The sequence below is a fragment of the Adiantum capillus-veneris genome, chromosome 24 (assembly GCF_014529385.1).
Source record: "Adiantum capillus-veneris isolate H3 chromosome 24, ASM1452938v2, whole genome shotgun sequence".
Classification (NCBI taxonomy): domain Eukaryota; kingdom Viridiplantae; phylum Streptophyta; class Polypodiopsida; order Polypodiales; family Pteridaceae; genus Adiantum; species Adiantum capillus-veneris.
In genome coordinates, this window is record NC_140954.1 from 119,057,286 (window position 1) to 119,076,583 (window position 19,298).

Below are 19,298 nucleotides of genomic sequence, written 5' to 3' on the forward strand. Positions count from 1 at the left end.
TATGTGGGTGTGTACTGTGTATGCACTGTGTGTGTGTGTGTGTGATCATAAGTGTGTGTGTGTGTGTGTGTGTGTGTGTGTGTGTGTGCAGGTCTTTAAATAGGCTCCTACAGGCTGAAAATCGATCTGGGTTGCTAAATGCATCTGGGAGCTTCTCCAGTTAAGCATGGCAAGTCCAGTTCTCTGCCCACCAAGTGTCAGGTTGGCTTGGTCAACTGGTTCTGAGACTGAGTTGCAGGCTTGGCAGCTTTCCCAAGACTCCCACAAAGCAAGAGGGCGCCCCCTAGCTGCTAAAGCTGATCTGGAGTGGCCTGGGACCTGTTCCCACACAGTCCCGGGCCCCCGGTACCTCCTCGGACAATTTTTAGGAAATTTGGTTCTAGGCTAAAACGGGTCATACGAATCGGATTTTGATGCCGTAAATTTCCATACGAAGCTCTAACTAAGGCGTACTGGCCCGAGTACCTGCCATATTTAGCTGTCCCTGGGGTCCAAAAATGCATTTTTTTCAAATTCGGGGTACGGGTGCGGATTTTCGAGACGGTCGAGACTGGACGGGTCGGGTGACCAAAAACTTACTATTTTTAGAAAATTTTCACAAAAATTCTTTTAATTCACATTTTGAAGCTTTATAACATTCTAAACATCATGGCACTGACAGAATCTGGAAAAACTGCTAAAAATAGTAACTTATTCCATTATGATTATTTCATGGTACAAGGGTGTTCCTTTTGATCGGGGTCAGAGACCTTACACTCAATATGATGCTTGACTACTGAACGACCATGTACCTTCTCCCAAGCACACAAAGAACCTTGACACCAATCTCATTTGACATACACCTAATTGGACTCGTTGAAGATTGCATCAAGTATAGCTTCAACCACTCTGCCATTTGCTTCCAATTCTCCATGCACCGGCTTCCGAAGTGTTTGTGGGCGAACCAAGTTTGAGTGCATCAACGGTGCACAAGAATTAAAAAAATTTATTTGAAGTTGTGCTGGGCTGGGTTCATTTCATTGCAAGTTAAAATAGAGAGGGAGAGAGAGAAATCCCTTTGTGAAGCTCCTCTCACAAGGAGGTAGCCGACCTTTGTTTTCGATTGTTGGTGTTTTGAAAAATGCCCTCCTCTTGGAGCTCCTGAGAGTTCTGCACAGGAAATTACCCTTGAAGCCTTCTGATTGTAGAAAATTCCTTGTGGAAGAGAGCCCTCAGTGAGATCTTTGAAGTTTCAAATCTTGACAGGGTTGCCTTCGATCCTTTTGTTGGAGCCTTGATGTGGGACTGCCTGATTCTTGCGAAAGGCTCGCTGGATTGTGGTCTTGTGTGAAGCGTTGGGGCAAAGGGGAGCCAAGACTCCCTTTGGGAGTTTAAGTGCTTCAGGGGCGTGGGAAGGTGGTTTTAAATGGGCTTCGGGCAGGCGGGGTCAGGCTGGGCAGGCTCTGCGGGCAGTTTGGGCAAGCGGGGGCAGCACGGGCAGGGCCTTTGGGCAGCCTACGCAGGTGCGGGCAGGTCGGGCTGTCGAGGAGCATTACCTGCTTGTGGAGCCGAGAGGGTTTAAAAACCCAATTTGAAGAGGCGTTTGGCGTCCGCGAGCATGGGGGAGCGCCGCTTGCTAGGGACAGTCCCTAATGGAACTGACCTACTCCAAAAGTCGATTTTGATGCAAATTTTGGGTATGCCCAGGTTGCCCAAAATAGCTAAGTCGATTTGAGCCTCGGACCCCACGAGTCAACACCCCATTTGTGGTGCACTAGCCAACAATGCCCACAAGCTTTGCTTGTGAAGGAGGTCCTAAAAATAGACCCTTAAACCCGAGCTAGTAGGCTCCACACACACACACACACACACACACACACACACACACACACACACACATACACCTTAATATAGGTAACTTTGAGGGTAGGTTTAATGGAATTCTCGGGCTCGGATTGCAGAGCTTGAAGGCTCTATGGAAAGCTTGAAATGAGCACTTCGGGATGAGGTGAGTAATGCAAAAAAGGAAATGAGTTTAATGAATTCAATTGAAGAGGCAAATGATGCAAAAATTGACACAAAAGGGAAATCTAAAATGCAACACAAAAGGATGCTAAACCTCTCCCTAATCAAGTCTACCTAGCCATGGAGGGTAGTGGCCTCTTGGGTGTGCCAAGGACATGCCCACACATAGCTAGATTAGTGCTTAACTAGTGAGAGATGCAACTAGTTATGAAAATGTCAATGGGCCGTAACAATCATTATGAGATGCTAATCAATCTAATGGAGATGCTAATAATTAACACACACTAATGCATAATGACAAATCTAGCTAGCATAACCTAAAGCTCTGATACCAATTGTTGGGAATGGGATCGTGCTAGCTATGGTGGATGAAAGAGAAATATAGCGTCAATGTGTGAGTGTGTCTGTAAGCAAGGTTATCACTCAAGTGAATTAGGTTCCAAGATAGAATTAGCTTGGACTCATAAACACAATCATGAGTATTGACTTAGCTTAGCACAAGCTCACCATAGACAAGCATGTAGTGCAAAATAGAGTTGTATTTATTCATTCATGAAATGAGCTTTAAGTAGCTCTACAACCTTGCTCCACAGCATGTGGAATAATTTTTCTCTTCTCTCCTTGACTCACACTTTAGGACAAAGCTCACACTTTACAATGATCAACATAGAAAACAAACTTGTTGGCCAGAAGGTAGTAGAGAAATTTCTTCACTGCATAAATCATACCTAAACCTTCTTGCTCTGTAGTGGTGTAGTTTCTCTCGGCATCATTCAATTGACGACTTGCAAAGCTAACGAGGTAGTCCAGTTTTCTCCTGGTTGAGCTAGAACACACCCAATAGCAAAGTTCAATGCATCAATATGCACATAGAAAAGTACATTACAATCGGGTACTCGTAGAATAGGAGCGCTAGTCAAGGTATTTTCAATGACTCATAAGCATGGTCATACTCCGCGGTCCAGGGGAACTCAATAAGAAGCTTGTACAAAGGATGAGCTATCTTGGCAAAGTTTTAAATAAACCGTCGGTAATAACCAACATGGCCCATGAACCTTTGAACTCCTTTATAGTTTGTAGGTGGTGGCAATTCAACAATGGCTTTAATTTTGCTCTCATCTGTGGAAATCCCAATTTTGGACACTATATGCCCTAAAATGACTCCATATTTAACCCAAAATTGGCATTTGAAAGGGTCTAAGGAGATGCAATACAATCTGCACTTCTTAAAAACTTTTTGTAAGTATGATAGATGTTCTTTCCAAGAGGAATAAATACAAAGGTTATCTAAGAAAACTTCACAAAACTCCCTCAAATATTCTCTAAAAGCAGTGTTTATTAATCTTTGAAAGGTAGCAGAGGCATTGGTTAAGCCAAAAGCCATAACACGAAATGCGAACACTCCAAATTCGGTTATAAAGGATGTTTTAGCTTGGTCCTCCAGCACAATTGTGATTTGATTGTAACCAGAGTACCCATCTAAAAAGCTATAAGCTTCCTTCCAAACTCTTTCAAGCACATGTTCTGAATATGGTAATGGTCCCTCCTAGTGGCGGCATTTACCTTCTTGAGATCCACGCACACTCTGAGTTTCCCATTCTTTTTTGGCACAATCACTATTGGAGACACCTATTCTGAGTGCTCAATAGGGTATATGACTCCGCATTTCACAAGCTTTTCAATCTCTTCTTGAACGATTTTTGCATATTTAGGATTCATTGGGTAGGGTCATTGCTGACCTGGTTTAGCCATGCTATTCATGGGGATTGTGTGTTGCACCACGGAAGGTGGAACACCTTTCATACCATGATATGTCCAGGCAAATATATCCCTGAATTCCTTGAGAAGTTCTTTAAGTACACACTCCTCAGTCTCTGTCAGATCTTGGGTAATGAAAACAAGTTTGGACTCTTCTCCTGGGTGTGCTAACTCTATTTCCTTAACTATCGCTGGACCGTCATAGACTCCATTGCTCCCATCGATAGGTTTTCTTTGAGCCTTTGTATACACAACCTTACATTCCTCTGTGGTATAGGATTTGAAATGTTCAGGTGTAAGTTTGTGGGGTCTTGTTTTTCTGTGGACTGTGATTTCACTTCCAATTCCTTTTGTTGTTGAGATAACTCTCGATTTTGTCGTCTCCTTACGGTACGGCTCAACTTTGGCTTCTCTGTAGCCTGTAGTTGTGTGATGTCAATGGGTTGTGGACTACACCACATAACGCTTTGAAGGTATTTACCCCAGTTATCTACCAACTTCCGATGAGAATCACATGCCCCTATATAATTAAGCCATTCCGTGATAGATTTCTTTTCATTTATTCTAGCACACACATTTGCTCGATATCGTCGCCTCTTATATCTCTTACTCTTCTTGTCTTATTTTTGATTACGATCGATCTCTAGTGCAGAGTCACTAGATGAATTGCTTCTTGTGTCTTCTGCTCCCTTGGATAGATTGTCATCTGGGGTACCACTCGGCGCTGAATGGTTTGTCCCCACATTTGCACCAAGATTTAACTTAGATTCTTTGTCCTCAGAGTCAATTTCAATTGATGATTTTGACCCCAAATCGTGTGGGCTATAGTCTTGTGAGGCGCTACTGGTTCCAATGCCAGTCAAACCTTCATCTTGTAGGTCATCAGAAGCTAGGTGGACCCAATCCACATTGCCTGACTCAGTCAACCCAAGTAGTACATCCATATAAGGAGAATCTTCCCCAACATCAGTGTTCGCTTTACACGTGTAACAATATTGCAATGGGGCCAAGTGAACTGTCATGTCGGATCTATGATCAATTATAAATCTGTTTCCTAGAGGATGTGCTCGACCAATTACAAGATCCACTCGAATGACAGAATCTTGGAACTGCAAGTAGACATGGTTTTTAGACCAATCATGCACCATTTTTGCTTCCCTCATGAAAGGACGTCCTGAGATCATCTCTGATGCCATAGTCTGCTTGGAGAAATCCATAACAATGAAGGTAATTCATGTTTTATGTCCAAAGACCTTGATCTTGAGATCTTCTAGCATCCCAATAGGTTTAACAATAGACCCATTGGCCATCTTCACTACTATGTTGTGGTCGCAAGGTGAGGTCTTCCCAAAGTTTCCCATCAATTTTTAGTCACAATGCTAACCCCAACACCACCATCAAGGATTCCCTTCACAGTTAATACCTTAGTAGTGATTGGTATGGTCACATTGGATTCATCACCCTCAAAGTATTGTCCCAACTTCTTAATAGGTATTTCTCTTCACAGTTAATACCTTAGTATACGTAGTGATTGGTATGGTCACATTGGATTCATCACCCTCAAAGTATTGTCCCAACTTCTTAATAGGTATTTCTACCACAAGGTTCTCATCTAGGTTGGGTTGTGGATCTAAGTGTTCCTCCTCTATTGGCATCTCCCCAGCTCCATCCATCTGTGCAAATTGTGGTAGCCCAAACTTCAGTTCTCCATTGAGGAAGGCTCGAAGAGCTGAGACTAGCTCAGGGTCTTTATATAGTTTGGATATGATGGTGATTCTAACTTCTGAAGACATGAAATCCATGAATTTGGTAATGTTTAACGGAACCTTTTGGGCTTCAGTCCCTTGACGTGGGGAAGATGGTATCTCCATTTCTTTGATAGGATCAATTAGTCCCTCTGTAAACATTCTTTCCATCAAGAAGTGAGTACGCACACTTTCCCATGACTTCAAGTCACTTTCTTCTTGGATGACACTAGGTATGGCTAAGGGTCTATGGACTTGGTGAGGTTGTTGTTGCGTAGGGAACACTGTGTCTGTAATCTGGATCTGCCTAGGTGCTGGCTCTAGATCCCTTTGGGTATCTTCTACCAAACTCCTTAATTGCTTGACTTTCTTGATCTCCTCTGTAGGGTTTGGATAAGTTCCTATCTTCTTCTTGGATCCTAGACATTGTGGCTCATGAAGATCTTCCTTGTTGGTTTCTATCTTAGTGGTTGTTTTGGTCTCCATGGTTTCACATGAATAAGAATCCTCTTCAATGTCGTTCATATATACGGGGTCGTCACGAGTCCCTATGTTGGCCTTTGAATTGGGGTTGACTTTGTTGCTTTTTGCGATCTCTTCCTTCGTGTTTTCTTCTTTTTGTGAGATTGCGCAATTGATGCCGTGTCTCTTTCCTCAAGAATAAAATTTTGTTTTTGGAGCATTGATCATGTGAGTATGTTTATCGTCACCACATGTGTACTTTGTGATGGCTCCTTGGTAACCTTAGCTTGATAAGCATACCTCCCACATGCATTGAAGTTCCCATTGAATTTTACTCCAAAAGTAGGGCATTCACTGGTACTATGCGGTCCATAGCATACTGAGCACCATTGTTGCTCCCTTCTGATTGTTTTGCGGAGCACAATTTTCTCTAAGTCTCTCTTGAATGGCCTTGATGAGATCTGCTAAAGTCATCTCAGATATCTTTGGCTCCTTAGCAATGAATCTATCAAGAAATTGATTATTATTGAAGCACTCATTTGGATTACAACGAGAATTCAAATGCTTCAAGTGACTAATAAAGTCTCTCACCGACTCTCCTTCCTCTCGTTGGGCTTTTTGGAGCTAAGAGGCTACACCCCAAAGCACTCCCTGTCGTATTTTTTTTTTCAAGAATAGTCTCCTAAGAGTAGGGTTAATCGTTTTTTCCTCCTCCCTTAGGGTTCTATACCAATCCCCTGCCTTCCCACTTAAGGTTAGGCTTAAAGCATTACTCTTATGCAGGTCATTGTGTTCTCCTAGAGAATCGCATATTTGTTCAAACACTTTGATATGCTTTCTCACATCCCCGTCTCCACTGAATTTTTGTGTGAGCTTGGCTATTTGTACTGCTTCACTTCTAGGTTCTCTACCAGGAGTGTTACGCATATTCTCAGCAATAGATCGACCGATAGCTTGAGCAAATGTTGCCAAGTCACCTAAGTGAGCAGGAACCGTGGGTGGAGGTGCTCCAAAGACTACATGTGGAGTAGATATTGGCATTGGGCTTGGCGCATAAGAAGCCCTTGGGTTCCAAGTTTGGTACGGTGTTGTGCCATGTGGCGGTCCAAAGTTCATATGTGTGGCCCTAGGCATAACAGACGTCGGATGTGACATGCTAATGCTAGCCGGTATGGTCCCATGGAAATAAGAGCTTGGGTGTTGTGGTTGTGGAGAATAGGTTGTTGAAACAATGGGAGGGGTAGGAACTACATGAGTACGAGGACCCATGGGTGTATACGATTGGTACACACTTGTAGGGGCGATTGTCGGCATTGAGCTACCATGTAGCGGTGCTTTACTAACAAATGAGATCCATGGCGTGTTCCTTGGCATGACTATCATTGGGGTAGGCATGGTAGCCGTGTTGTCATCAAGGGAAAGATGAGCTAGACTTGGAAAAGTAAAGCTATCACTTGTGGGCTCAGATTGCACTGAGACCCCTGGTGAAACAACATATGGAGGATCCATCAGACTTACCGAAGTAGTCTCCATTTGCAATAAGGTTGGTTGTTTAGCCTTCCCTGTATATCCAAGAATATCATAAGACTCGATGAAGGCATGTGGATCCCCTTGTTCTGTGTCTCTAGCTGAATAACCCTATGGATGACCTCAGAAACTCTTTGTTGTTGATCCTCCACAATAGTAGCACCCGTTGTGGATTGTAGGACATCTAGCCAACCCACGTGATAGGTGTGACCTGTGTATAGGTTGGTTAGAGTTTTTGTTTGTAGTTCGTACTCCCAGTTCGCATTTAAGAATGCTCCATCTAGGATTGAGGTGCTAGGGGTGTCTTTTGAATTAGATGCAATGTGGCTCTCTATGGGTTGACCCTTAGTGGTCGCTAATTTAGGAGCACTCGATTGCTCTCCTAGCAAAGATATTGACATAGGAGCTTTTGCTTTTAATTCTCTGTTGGAGCCCCATTGGTCCAACTGTTGTAATGAGCCCATTTGTAAAGCATATCAAATTCCATTTTTTATGTCAAAGACGTCTTATCAGTTTGATCCATTTGTCTGGATTATGTAAATATTAGTCAGTTAGTCAAGACTCAGAATTATTCCCACTTTTGTAATCATGAGCAAGAGAACCCCATGTACATTTTTTGAGCTAAGGTGACTAAAGTATAAAAGTCACCTTAGAACCATTTTTTGAATAACATTTGAATAACATTTGAATAACATTTTTTGAATAACATTTTTTGAATAACATTTGAGAGAGAGAGAGAGAGAGAGAGAGAGAGAGAGAGAGAGAGAGAGAGAGAGAGAGAGAGAGAGAGAGAGAGAGAGAGAGAGAGTGTCTTATCCTCTTCGCTACACGCTTCTCCCTCACCGGATTCACAACGCGACCACACCACCGTGATAGTCTCTCCGAGAGCTACGTGCCCACGCCGTTTCGAGTTGATCGCGATCGATTCTTCCTCGAGCTTGTTTTGCTTGTAAGTAGCACAAACGGTGTCTGTTTTCAATAATCAAGTGCTTCATGGAATGAGAAAGAGATTAGCTACACATAGATACTGATAAACTTAAGTTTCACCCACTTTTGGATTATGACCTGTTGGTCTATCGCGACAGCATTCGAGATAGCTAGGGTTCAAATCTGGTGAGATTAGACTTATAGGTAAGTATGTCCTAGTGAGAGGATGGTGCCTAGTAAGTTTGATGTGATTCTGAGTTCATTGGACGTGTAAACTGTGTTGTGAGAGTTAAGGGATAGGGTGGGTTGCATTCTACCAGGGTTAGTGATTGATGCATCATAAAAGTGCGTATGTGTAGATTGGTCTCAGCCTGACAAGCTAACGAGATTGCCTACGTGCACCTACGGGTTAGTCGTGTCATTGGATGATAAGTATGTTGTCTGTGTCGTGCTCGTGAGTATGAACATGGGAGTAGTTAAGCCCTAAAACATTGGCGCCGCTGCTGGGGACACAAGACCTTAAGTAGGGAGATCTACGTCACTCGTGTGATGGTTACCTTACTTTAGTTTTGACTAGAGAGAGAACTTAAAACTTTTAGAACAAGATCCAGGATAGAGTATCCTGAGGTCTAGTGGATAGCCAGGAAGCCTGTGTCTTGCCGAGGGTCTGCGACTAGTTAGATTTAGTTAAATAGGATAACGAGGAGTTATGGTTTTTGGTTTTGAGTGCTTGTTATACTTGTGAAGAAATAGAGTAGAAAAACGCTGTAAAACCGCAAAAAACAAACAAAAAGAAGAAACAATAAGGCTGTTTGTTTACCTTGAAAGAAAAACCCACCTCATATACCCTTGAAAGGGGTGAAAAGAGTCGACATTGAAATTTATGATTCAACACTCGAGAAAACATAAAAACTGTGACCAAAACCAACAAAAGAAAAGAAAAAAAAGAAACAGGTGATTGTCATAAGGAAACACTAAGTGAACCTAAAAGAGGCCAAGATGAGATATAACCATTAGCCAAGGGTAAACTGATTGTGTCATGAGGTATGACTGATGTGCACAAGTTTAAGATGCAATGTCATCAAATTTGCATCACTTCAAGTGCAATGGAGTTGTGAATTGTCAGAGAAAAGTGAAATTTTTGAAGTGCTTGAGTTTGAGGTCAAAATAAGTCCAAACTTCACAAAACTTGGGGGATAAACTTGTATGGGCATAGGGAACAAGACTATGCAAAAACAGACAAAAAATTGAGTTCCTATTGCTCACTGCCTGGTCTATCGCGATAGACTGGTGAAGGTGGTGTTTGTCTAGCAACAAGCAAAAAACCCTTACACCACAAGCTTAACACATCAATACAAGGGTACTCACAAAAATTGAGTGAATTTGAACACCAATTTTGACCCCAAAACTTCAAAACTGGTGTTTGGAGTCTGGATTTAGAGACAAGGGCAAGAAGTCTTTAACCAGATGTGCAAACAGTGCCAAAATTGGTCAATGCACTACACAAGGGGAGACTAAACTAACTGTGGGGAAAACTTTGGAAAAAAAGCTGAAAATGAAGAAAGAGCTCAGTCTATCGCGATAGACCAAGGAACTTTCTGCTGGGGAACTTTTCTTTCAAATTTTCCCTAGGGAGAGCTTTATCAGGGCCTAAATAGCAGACACACCAAAATTCAAGGCATTTAGATCACTAAAGGTCAATCTGAGGGTCAGATAGAGAATCAAGCTCTGATTGAAATACTAAAAGGGGACCAAAACCCAACCCAAGTGTCCAAACTTCACAAAACTTGAGGGATAGGCTATAGAGGGTAACTGGAACCCAAGGGTAAAGTCACAATTTTGAACTGACTTGTGCTGAGCAAACTGTCAGTCTATCATGATAGACTAAGGAAGTAGTGAGTCAGGCATTTTTTGCATTTTGTGACTATATTGCTAGAACATACTCTCTATATAGATCCCAGCCATCATTTCATCATCGAAATTGGACCACCAGAAGACTGACTAAGTGGTTGCTGTATATACTTGAAAGATTTTTTGGTAATTCAGGGAAAACACTTGTGAACAGACTAACCATCCTTGTGTAGATCCCAGAAGGAGGTCATCACAAAGCTATACAGGAAGAAGGAGTCTAGGTAAGCTTTAAGTTTGCAAAAAACCTTTAATTCTTATGTATTTGAGGTCAGGAGCCTTTGTTAAGTCGGGAGCTAAAAGTGTCAAAAGTCAAGTTAGCACCACGTCCACAGAAGAGAGTGTAACTTAGACGAGACTAGACCCATTGGCACCAATCATTGAAGAGGGAAGTGATACTGATAGTTCGTCAGAAAAGTCCTTCTTCATGATGGGGAGTCAATAGCCAGTAGGTTTCAATGGTGAAGGACCAATGCCAGGGGGGAGCACCTCCCTACATCCTTTAAACGAAACCAAGTTCACTACAATCTTCTTGGAAGGAACTAACTCGAGGGGAGCCCTAGTCTATTTTGACTATCGGGGACACAAGTGTATCTGTATTGAAGAAAGACCGGCTCAGAGACTAGAGATAATTCGAGTCTACGATGATGGAGACAGATTCAGAGACGAAAAGGGAAACCACTATCTGATAGTAAGTAACCCTGAGGATTACAACAGATATGGGGATAACGTGGCCAAAGGGAAAATGGTTTCAGAAACCCAAGAACCGCCTCCTAACATTGATCGACCTGAAGCGCTTTTTATGTATGATAAGAAAACAACCAGAGTCCCAACCTATCATGAGAATGCAGGGATTTACAAGCATGAAAGCGAAGGAATAGTCTCTTACTTTCAATGCAAGGAACCCTACCCGAATGAATTAAGCAAAGACAAGGTTCTTTACTTATTTTCTTATGAAACTGCTATGGGGAAGGATATTGTTTTTGTTGACAGATACGGGCGAGACTACAAACGTATTCTCCCAGAAGAGGTTGAAAAGGAAACAGTTCTGGGAGCATCGACCTATGGCCTCGACGAGGTACCAAGAGCCACCTACTCCCCTACCAAGTCGACTAATCCCTTTTCAGAAGAGTATGATGCTACCTCACATTCTACCCGACCATCGATGACCAACTACCGGGACCAACCAGCTACTGAGCGATTACTGCAGGCATGGCTTCGACAGAGTGCTACATTAGAACAAGACCGAACCCGAGAGGGTTATCAAACCGCACGAGGAATAAGGGATTTACAAGAACCACCACTCTATACACAGTATCAAGGAGAGAGTAAGCCAAAGACTCAGGGGTCAACTGAGCTTGGAAGAACACCCCGAGAATGAGTTCGGAGAGATGAACCATCTCTCCCGAGAGCTGTTAGAAATTATGGATTAGGAGCACCTTTGGGAGAAGAACCTGGCCACTACAGAAGACCAGAGGAGGTATATCGACTAGGACGGGGAGATCCCATGATGAGATTTGGAGACCATCGTAGAATTAAACCTTCTCAAGTGCAAAAATGGGTAAACAAGAAATATACGGGAAGCAAGGATCCAAGAGATCATGTAGTAGCCTTTGTGCGTGTAATTAGAGATGAAGAGGTGCTAGACTTTCCTACCCAATTTGCAGGATTCGGTTTAACCTTAGAGGATGATGCGGCTACATGGTTTGACTCGGTGGAGCGAAGAGACTTTGAGTCTATGGAGGAAGTGTTTGATGAGTTTATCGAGGAATTCTCACAAAGGGGGATAGCTCATAATACCGTCTCGCAAATCCATAAATTCAAACAGAAAGATGGAGAGTCCGTGCGAAAGGCCGCCCTCCGATTAAAAAAATATGTTAAGTTCTGTCCTGTGGAAGAACTACCAACTCAGTCCAGACTTATGCTTATATTTATACAAGGACTAAGGAATGCAGATCTTCAAAAGGACTTACATATGAAAAGGAGCACTACGTTGAATGATTTGACCAAGGAAGCGCTATACCTTGTGGACAATTGTGCGGTCTACAAAGAGGGTGAGTTCAACGATCTTGACGATGATTCTTCCTCACAACAAAGCGGGAGCAAGTCTGCTAAGACAACACTGAAGGGGGAAGTAGCGGTAAGCCAAGAGTAGCTTGTAGAGGAAGTGCTTAAAAAGATTAACTTGTATTCCAAACCACAAGCTAAACAACCAAAATGGTGTGCGATTGAACAAAAATGGACGAACCATGGAACGGAGGAGTGTTATTATAACAAGGGAAATGTGAGAGAACGACCATATGCTCCACAAGCTCAGGCGGCATCTCCTCAAGTCCAACCGATGCCTAGATATCAGACTGGCAACCTACCAGGACCTGTAGGTGTAGAAATACCACAACCAGTGTTGGGACAACAACCACCCCTACCAGGATTACGACCAGTCGGCATAAGATACACACCCACAGTAACTGAGTCGGACGAGAAGGCTTTGGTACCTATTCATGCATACTACGACGAGCCCAATGGATATGCGGGCGGCAAACTCTGTCTATTACCCACAGGATGAACCCTCTACACCAGAACCATGGAGCATGATAGGAAATACAGAACCACCAACTGCTGCATAGGCAGCGGGAGAAGGACGATATAGCCTGGATGAAAGAACACTGTTGTTCATAGCCAACGGAGGCATGAGCGGGCAAAGAATTGCGCACCAACAAAGAGGATCTCCAGGAGCACCTCAACAGCCTAAAGGACCATGGTACAAGTGTGGAGGAGACCATTGGCTGAGGGATTGCCCTCATGACGAAATCATTAGGGTCAACGCATATTGCACGGAGTGTAGAATTACTCACTTGATCCTTGATTGCCCTAAAAACCCGAGCAAAGGAGAAAAAACTACCTTGAATATGCTGGGAGCGCTACCGTCCAGTGGAGGGTCAGAAAACGAAACTGCGATTCCTGTTAAGGTCTTGACGAGAGCCCAAGCAAGGAAAAATGACAATCAGCCCAAGAGTAACGATGAAAATCAAGAAGAAATCAAGACTGACATGTCTAGTGTCAGGCGTGATAATCCTTGGAAAGAACGAAGAGCGAAAATGAAAGCTGGATGTGAGCAAAAACAAAAAGATGTAGAAGCTGAGCTAAGGATAGCTCGAGAACAACTTAAACAGTAAAGAGAGTCCGACTCTCTAAAATCAACGGAAGGACCAAAGAGTGCAAGCTCAGGAGGGTTGGTATTGGTAGATAAGATCAATGAACCCTTAGATGCAATCTTGCAAGAATATGAAGCAAGATTGAAGAACAGACAGACCCTAGAGCAAAGGTGGATGACATATCCATATCCAGAGATAGAAAAACAGAGACTAGAGATGTGCAAACAACTGATTGAAACTGCACAAGCTTTACTAGAGCCTCCACCTATGGAAGCAAGAGATAGAGTAATCAAACCACCAAACCATGAAACACCTCACAAAACCGAACAAAGGATACCCGACAAGATAGAAAACATTAAATCCTTGCCGGATGTAGAGGATGCAAAAGACGTACCTAATAGCACTGATGAATCACTGAAATATTTTCCACCATATTCGCCTATTGTGAAAGAAAATTGGCCCGAAGAGCTATGGGAAACGGTGCGAAAAGCTCAAGAAAAATATGAGACAAAAACAGTCGAGTCAGCGCCTTTCTCGGAGCTGAACTTGAATAAGACTCCATGGGATTTGGACGTTAAATCATTTCAAGGGGATAATGGTTCAGTTGCATCCGAAGATAGCAGACCACAATCTCTCAGAACTTTGCCATCAAATATGGGGGACTATGAGGCAAGATCAGAAATTCGAAGAGTACCTTCTCAGAGAATAGGCGGTTCAAATCAATTGGACACTAAAATCCTGACAGACTTGTTGACCACTCCAGTCAAGTGTACAATCACATTGGCAGAATTGTTAAAAATTAGGCCAAGCATGTGGAAGGAAGTGGGAAAATGTCTTGAAAAATTTGGCATAAGGACGCCTCTTAAGTTCTTCGAAACCGAGCTTAATGACACAGAACCGAAGAAAGTCAACACTAGACCAGTGCCACTCAACAAGGTAGGAGAGTATTGTGAGGGTGAAGATGGCAACACGACCCTACCAGTTGAGTATAATGGCATAGAAACTAAGCCAATACTTGATAGTGGAGCTAGCATTGCCATTGCGACCAAATTGCTATGGGAAAAATGGGGAAAACCAGCAATACGAACGAATAGAATGAAATTGCAACTAGCGGATAGGCACATAGAAAGGCCTATAGGATTGCTTGAGGCAATCGTGGTATCTTTCTGTGGCATAGAGTACGAACATACCTTTGCCATAGTAGATTTCGGCAAGAAGAACAACTATGAAATTATCCTTGGTAGGCCGTTCATGAGGCAACTCAAAATGGTGCAGGACTGGGGGTATGATTATTTGTATCTAAGACATGCTGAAACTACTACACGCGTAAACATGAAAAATCATAGCTACCATGATGTCACGAGAACCCCAGTGGAAGAATTTGAGTCAACCACCATTAGTGGATCAGAAGTCCCAGCGTGGCTTTGTAAGAAAAAAAAGATATGGATGTGTGGGGCATCTCAATGTAGTGAATTTGACCACGATGAAAGGGCACTAGAGAGGGTCTTGGAAGACGATGCCTATATACGAGAACCTTTTCCTGAAGAGAAGCTCGAACCCCTAGAATGGTCTCAAATTTTAGCTACATTGGATGTATGCGTCAATGAAGTCACTCCCACCAAATTTTGTGATGAGAATGGCTACGATATCATACCATAGTACATGTTGAGAAAAATTGTGGAGGAGGACGAGGACGAGGTAGATACTGAGAATACGATGATCCATAAAACAGAAACGAAACTTGAGATTAAGATAGTGGGCTATGTGGACATCCCCACTAAAGAAATCAAGCAGGAAGGAGAAGAATTTTATGATTCTCCTGATCAAAGTGAAAACAAGGATAACGCGGATGACGAGAAGTCGGAAAATACAGAGGAAAAGACGGATTTTCCAATCAGTTATGCTAGTAGACAACTCAACAGTGCAGAAAAGAATTATACTACCACTGAAAGAGAAGGATTGGGTATGATATATGCCGTAAAGAAATTTCGGCATTACTTACTCGCGAAAAAATTCACATTCTTTGTGGATCATCAGGCACTCTTATACTTAGTAAACAAACCTTGCAACACGGGACGAATTGTAAGATGGTTCATTGTGTTGCTGGAGTTTGATTTTACGGTAGTGGTTAAGAAAGGAAAAACTCATCAAAGAGCAAACCACCTTTCTCGATTACTACATGGCGAAAAATCTACCGGAGTAGATGATGATCTCCCAGACGCATACCTGTTTAATATAGAGATGGTACCGAAATGGTCAGAGAAAATTATTCCGTTGTTGACATATGGAATGAATCTTGACGACAAACACACGGTGGAAGACATTAGACAAGCACGAAATTACACAATGCTTGCGGGAAGAATGTACCATCATGGAAATGATGGGATTCTAAGATTGTGTATAGGCCCAGAGGAGTACGAAGCGTATCTAGAGGAGGCCCACACACAAACAGGGGGATTCCATAGAGGAAATCAAATGATGTATGCACAATTAAGAAGACTTGGAGTGTATTGGCCAGGAATGGCAGGCGATGTAGCCAATTACATCAAGAAATGCGACTTTTGCACATCCAATACCACTGTGGATTATGCCACATTATACCAAGTGACAGTAGCACCCTCATGGAGTCATGCTATTGTGGATTATTTGACTAATAAGGAGCTGCCAGGAGATTGGTCTAAAGCCAGACAAAAGTCTTTACAAATCGAAGCAAATAGGTATACCATCATTAGTGACCAATTGTATAAAAGAGGAACTGATGACCAATTGAGGTTAGTTCCTCATGAAAATGACTACTTTCCATTATTGGAACAGGCTCATGCAGGCATAGCAGGTGGTCATTTTTCAGCAGAGAGAACCGTAAAAATCATTATGATTGCAGGGATTTGGTGGCCGACCATGATTCAAGACGCAGCAAAATTCGTGAAAAGGTGTGATGAATGTCAACGCACTAAGGTACCAGTTAAAAGAGACGAAATGCCTTTAAGACCAATGATGAGTGCTCAAGCATTCGCTAAATGGGGATTGGACTTTGTTGGTCCTATCACTCCACCAGCGTATCGTTCACAAGCACAATATATCATAGTGGCCACGGACTACATGAACAAAAGGGTGGAAGCAAAAGCCACAACGAAAGCAAACGCTAGAACCACGGCACAATTCTTATATGAATATGTGTTTATACGTTATGGCCTTCCAATCGAGCTGGTAAGTGATAGAGGGACACACTTTGTAAATGAAGTTATCCAACATCTCTTAAATGAGTTTATGGTAATTCATCGCAAGTATGCACCCTATCATCCACAAGCCAATGGCCAAGCAGAAGCGACCAACAAAGTATTGTGCACGGCTCTCACGAAACTGGTTAGTGAAACAAGAACAGATTGGGATCAGATGCTCTATTCGGCATTGTGGGCTTATCGAGTTGCATATAAAACAACACTCAATGCTACACCATTTAATATGGTATATGGGTTAAATGCAATATTGCCTGTTGATTTTTTGATCCCCACACTAAGGGTAGCAAAACAGTTGGACTGGACGGGGCATGAACTTTCAGAGCGGTTAGAGGACCTTGAAAAATTAGATGAGTTACGACTCAGCGCTGTAGCAGCCATCTATTAAAAAAAAAGACAACAGAAAGAGTTTTTTGACAAACATGTCAAGAACAAGGACTTTAAAACGGGCGACTATGTCTTAGTATACACCCTTAAACAGCATGCCAAAAAGATAAAGAAAAGGGGCATGGGACCTTATTTGATCCAAGAAATATCGTCCAGCGGAGCAGTAAAACTGTCGACACTAGATGGAAAAGAAATGCCGAATTGGATTAGTGGGTGTCGTTTAAAAAAATATCATCTCCCTTTAACACCGAAAATGTTGTTTCAACTGCATTATGGAAAAACATATAGACATGAACAACAACGAATTCAAGACCAGGCACAACAAGAAGCAAAGGAACGGATTGCTAAACGAAAGCAATTTCTCAGGACAATAAACATGGTCACCCCAATGATGACTGACGAATATCCTCTTTCAACATCCCAAACAATCGAAGCGGATATACAAAGCGACGAATTAGAAAAGACCATGACAGACCTTAGGGCTCAGGACGATAGCATCATCAACGACTTGGAAGATACATTGTGTAGTCCTTACATAAAAGCTTATGCAGGCACAAAACAAGTTGAAATCTATGCATTTCTTGACACTGGAGCAAAAATGAATGTCATCAGCTTTGAAATCTTTCAGAAACTTGGACCAATGAAGACGATTCCAGAGACACACAGGTTGAAAGTAGCGTCGGGTGATGAGGTGACCACGATGTGGTCTATTATAATACCAATCACAGTGCAGGCACACCTGTACACTACAAAATTCCATGTACTGCCACCAAGTCGGTCAGCAACTCCGTGTATCTTAGCAGTGTCATGGATGAAAGCTAACAGGGTATTCATTGATTTGGATACGAATGAGGCACTGTTCAGAAAGGAAAACTTTTCAGAACCCTTCTTATCATATAACCAATTCATATCAAGGAGGAAACAAAAGTCAATACAACCGCAAAAATCTGTCCAACAACAAACAAAGTTTACAAGTCCAGCAATGTCTTATCAAAAATCAGCAACCATGCAGGGAACCAGGCAAGTTTGGGTACGGCGTACAGAGCTGACCGAGGCACAATTACATCAAAAGCGGAAATACAAAGTGTGGATAAGGTACGACAGCCTAATTCCTATAAAAGAGGAGTTTGAAGAACAGACACAACACCGAAAGCCAACAAATCTACAGAGAAACATAGTCAATCTGTCAAATACGCAACGGACTATATTGGTATGGAGGCCAAAAGTGCCAATTCAAAACGAGCCAACAACAAAAGAAGGGCGGACAAAGATGACAATCATGCAGCTATCTACAACCTTCAAGGTCAAGCGACATCATACAAACAGCACGAGGAAACAAACAGAATCAACAACGAAAACTACAAGGATGTATCAGACACAAATCATCAAGGCAGCAAGAGAGAATGTTCCACCAGATACAACAATAGTGATTTCAAAGGAACCACATACGCCAATTCAAAGCCAGTGGAAAACAATCAAACAACGGGCGGCGGAGTTACAAATACTACTTGCAAAGAAAATCTGCCAGCCAATTCAAGATACCACAGGATGCCAATAAGCGAATCGCTTATACCTTCCTCTTGCACTGCATACATTCTTTCTACATGCATTGACCGTACATGCATATAGGGCTATATTACAAGGCCTGCATTAGCACGAGTTCAAACCCATGCACAACACATACCCTTGACGATACCCTGTCGTCCGGGAGGACTCCAACTAGGAGGGGGGGAGGCATTCCAAATGCGGACTCATCATGTCATATATTAGAGGGCAATGTTTGCGAGCAATTTTTCAACCATTTTTTGCGTTTTATTGTGTGATTTTTGAAAAAAAATATGCCCTCGTAATTAATCAGAATCGGGGACCAAATCATCATTCATGAGCCCCTAGGGATGTGTATAGACTATAAAGAGAGTCAAATCTGGCCAAAAACTGTCTAAAAACAGCAAAAAATAGGCCAAGGTTAACGATAGTGAGCGAGATTGTACATAGACGAGAGAAAAGTGAGCTACAAAGTGTTTTGCTTCTCATTGGTATTTTTCTAGGTTAGAATTGCTATTTTCGGGTTATTTTGGGATTTATTTGCTTTATTTTAGCCATTTTCTAGCAAAAATTATAGAAAAAAATCCGCAATCCAGATGGAAACACAAAAGAAAAGACGCCTGATCAGAACAAGGTAAAGAAGA